At 36.3% G+C, this 4385-nt stretch overlaps 1 long non-coding RNA gene across 1 annotated transcript; it reads right to left on the bottom strand.

Annotated features, from left to right (window-relative positions):
* Positions 1-2034: 2034 nt before the first annotated feature.
* Positions 2035-4102, bottom strand: LOC141385834 (uncharacterized). The gene is made up of 3 exons (XR_012406915.1): positions 3763-4102; positions 2520-3503; positions 2035-2469 (listed from the first exon to the last, which is right to left on the bottom strand). It is a non-coding gene; the product is annotated as an uncharacterized lncRNA (long non-coding RNA).
* Between the last annotated feature and the right edge of the window lie 283 nt (positions 4103-4385).

The following is a 4385-nucleotide window of genomic DNA, read 5'->3' as shown; positions in this document are numbered from 1 at the left end:
GCAGTGAAAGGGTGGTCTGAGTTTGATGGGATGATGAGTAATTGACATTGAGGGCAGGGGTGGAGTCAGATGAGGTTTGGTGGTCCCATGTCACCTTTGGCTCTGCTGCTGGTTGGTGGAATGCTTGAAGGGGGTCATGATACACTCACCTCCGTATTGATATGACCAAATCTTTGTGACTGTTTGTGGAAATTGAATAACATTTTAAAATTGTTGGCTTAGTTTGGTTTGTGTATTATGACACAGTAATAAAGTATTAAAGAATTGTCAGTTAATGGGATATTTCTTCCAAAAATTATCCTTCTTATATCTTTTATTCTGTCCTAAATCATTGCAAACTCTATTATTTTTCCCTTTGAAATGTAGAACAATATATTTTAAGCAATGCCATCAAGCTGTTTGATTTCCAAGATTCTTCAAAATATACTGTAGTCTATATTGTGACATATCGTAACAAACATGTTTATTTTTTAAATTTTATTTTTAAAATAACAATTCATTTTTGTTCAATTAAAGGTGCAGTATGTGATCTGCTAAAATGCTAACCAGTTAGCATAATATGTTAGAAACACAGTCCCTCCCCTGCTTTCAAAGCCATGCCTCCTGATATCAGGAATGCACAGCTTAAAGATGAAAGTAGACAATCCACTACATACATTGGATCATGCTATTTGCCAGTTAGAAAACGTCATAGTACTTTGTAATACTACAATTCCGAACAAAAAAACTGTATTATATCTATATGTTTTCAGTCGTGTAGCAAGCAAAACTTGTCATAATGTGCAATATTTGATGCATAAGGATCACTGGTCTCACTCTCTCACGCACTTTGTCCTAAAGCCACTGCTGTATGCTTAGTGGTTGGCCAGCGGGGTGCAGGAATTACACCTATTACTAAGCTATATACATGCTATTTCAGACAGAATATTCAGAGTAGCGAGGTAAACAACATAGGGAGCCCGTCACATGTTGTCATTGTTCGAAAATGAACCAATGTGAATATAAAACCAACTTCAGCTCAGTAAAGCAGGCTAGGCGAAATAGTGCTATTTACCTATGTTTTGTTGTTAAACTAAACAAAAATCTACATTATTGATGCTGTAAAAGGGTCCCTTAAGAAATTGAAAATTTGCCGGAAGGTTTTTTTTAAAACTTCTTTGCATATAACTTATTCGTAACACAACAAAATCTACACAAGCTTTGCGTGACTAAAATAGATTTAAAACATAACATCACCTGTCTAAAAGAAATACTTCAGCCATGATGTCATCCTTCCTCCAGCATACAAAAAGTAACTTCAATATTGATTCAGGATTTTCAAAAATTATGATTTTGCATTTGTTTTTACCGCTGTCACTCTCCCTCTCGGGTGCACATTATAAATGCGGTGCATGTGCAGGCTCAAACAGCGGTTCTATGTGAACATCTGCGCAGATGTACAAATCTACATTTCTTGACAGACAGTTTGAGCTACTTTACAGAATTATGGAAACTGTCACCCTGACCAGTTTTAATTGGATGAACATTTTTTAGTCTTATGCCTTACCCAGAATATAAAAATATGTAGTAATACATTTAGACCATTTACTTTAATCATGACTTTTAACCAGCACAACAGCAGATAATCACCTACTGCACCTTCAATATTTCTTTTCAATTAAGTTCAGTCAGTCAGTTTAACTGATCTATCTATGTCTTTCTTTTATTTACTAAAAGGAACCATAGTGTATATTTCTGAGTAACTATAAATGACAATTCTCACTAAAAACAATCATTTGATCAAACCAGTTAAACATTTGTTTTTTGATTCCCTTCAGAAATTGGACCCCACTGTGTTGGTCTGAATAGTAGTATAGGGAATACAGAGTGTTTAAGTACAATCTACAGTGTGAAAGGAAAAAAAATATTATGACCACCTGACTAACAAGCTCTTGATCCTTCACATTTTGCCATAACAGTGCAACAGACTCTACAAGACCCTTAAAGGTGTTTTTTTTTTTTTTTTTTGTTTTTTTTTTGGTATTTGGCACCAAGACATTACCAGCAGATACTTCAAGTCCTGCAGGCTGCAGTGTGGAGCTGGCCTGGATCTATTTTGTTGGTTCAGCACATCCAACAGATGCTCAATTGGATTGAGATCTAGGGAATTCGGAGGCCAGAGCAACACTCTTAAACTCTTCATCATGCTATTCTAACCATTCCTGAACAATGTGTACAGTGTCTCAGCATGTATTATCTGCTGAAAGACACCTCTTCCATCATGAAAGGACACCTGTTCTGCAACAATGTTCAAGTGTGTAGCATGTCACATTTACACCCATATTGATGGCTGGACATCCACATTGATGGCAGAGCCCTAGCAAGAACATCACACTTCCACAACTAGCTCGACATTGTTCTGGTGCCATTACTTTGCCTGGAAAATGCAATTTGTATACATTGATCCATGCAATGTTAAAAAAAATGGGACTTATTGGACCTGATGACCATCTGTCACTGCTCAGAGGTACATTTCGGACACTCATTTGCCCATTGTAAGTAATTTTGATGGTGAACAGGGGTCATCAGGCATTATGACTGGTTTGCAGCTATAAAGCCCCATAGTGTGATGCACTGTGTGTTGTGACACATTGATCTCAACACCATCATTAAAGTTCTGTGTGACTTATACCAGACAGGATGTCCTTTGTTACCCACATGTATCAATGAGGCTCGGTCACACAGCATTCTGTCACAGAATTGCAGTTTGTTCCTTCTCAGATCACCTTTGGTAAATTTTCACCAATGCTGACCAGAAACATTCATCTTTGTGTTTTAGATATACTCTAACCCAGTCACATTACCTTATGCCAAATTTTTTTTATGGTGGATCTTATAGTTGGATCTTACAGTTGGATCTTTATTTTCAGTTTATGCCAAAATCCCTTGAATCTTCCTCTTTGCCCATTTCCACTGCATCGAACATATTAGTTATGAGAAGTATAACTCATGTATCTCAGTATTTTCTGGTCATATTGTATTGCCTACTCAGTGTAAACTTATTCTGTAAACTACTGATGACATTTCTTCTAAATTTAAATACAAGTGTTGTTATTTAAAGGGCACCTATGATGAATATTTTGGCAGCTGTTTGCACTGACCTGTGTGTAGGTATAGTGTGTTCACAGTCATATTGGGGTGATATAAACACAAAAATTCTCTTTTTAAATTTCCTGACATTTAAATAGGATCCAAATCCCTCCCATTTTTAGGCCCACTGTAACGTGACGTAGAAGTGCGGTTTCACCGCCCACCAAATTAATTGACAGTCGCGTATTAATATGTCTCCATAGTAATGCGTATAATCCTATCCAGACAGGATGTGCGCAAAGCAACTGGGATCAAAAATCTGTTGAGCTTGCTTTGATCATCAATCATCATCAAATGTGTTCAAGAGTGAGGTTTACAAGTTTAAAACGTTTTTAAACAGTGCATGTTTATAATGAATAACAGCAATATACCATCTTAAGAATGGTGGACAGTGTTAACTATAGCATTAAAAGCACAGGCAACAAAAACAGCTACATGGTGTTAAAGCAGACAATTTCTATATTCTGAAAGGTTTAATAAATAATCTGATGGGTGTTTTGAACAAACTTTACAGACACATTCTGGAGACACAAAACACATATCTTAAATCTTGAAAAAGAAGTAAACTCGGTGCATTTTAAAACTTTTTTTTTGCATAAAAATTACATGTTTATATTAAAATTCAGACAATACAATGTCAGTGTTTTACTACGGAAGGGTTAGAAAATCAATTGGTGGAATAACACTGACTTTTTAAATCAAAAATGTATAACTCAAAAATTTTAAATTCTAACCAAGTGTCATTTTCTGAGAAAAAATATAGTAATTTAAATGAAAATATTTCTATTTAAAATGTAAAAAAATGATATCAGGATAAAGCAAATATTAATATTTTACTCAAACCCATACCCAACATATATCGTTAATACTGAGAAACTGATATTTTTTATATTTATATATTCAGTGTAATATATTTGAAGTTTTATTATAAAGATAATGCTTGCCAAAGCGGTCAATCAGCTCTGAGAGATGTGTGTGTGTGCAGTAGGGCGTGGAGTGTGGGCCTATTTTGTGAGCGGTTCAGAAGGTGATAGGGGCAAAAGGTTCAGATCAGTCGGCAAAAATGTTCTATTATGTTCCAATTACCGTTGCAGCTAGTGCGTGTGGCGGCCTCAGACTCAGTCCAGGCGATGGAAAGAAAACGGGGTGGGCTGTGGGGAGACGGTGTGGGGCAAGGAGAGAATATTCATCCTCTCTTGTGTCTCATGGGAGCTATGCCTCTACACAGGACACACAGGGGTCGTCCCGTCCAACAG

The sequence above is a fragment of the Danio rerio genome, chromosome 5 (genome assembly GCF_049306965.1).
Source record: "Danio rerio strain Tuebingen ecotype United States chromosome 5, GRCz12tu, whole genome shotgun sequence".
NCBI classification, from domain to species: Eukaryota; Metazoa; Chordata; class Actinopteri; order Cypriniformes; family Danionidae; genus Danio; species Danio rerio.
The sequence above is the reverse complement of the archived record's forward strand: the minus strand, read 5'-3'. Positions and strand labels throughout refer to the sequence as shown.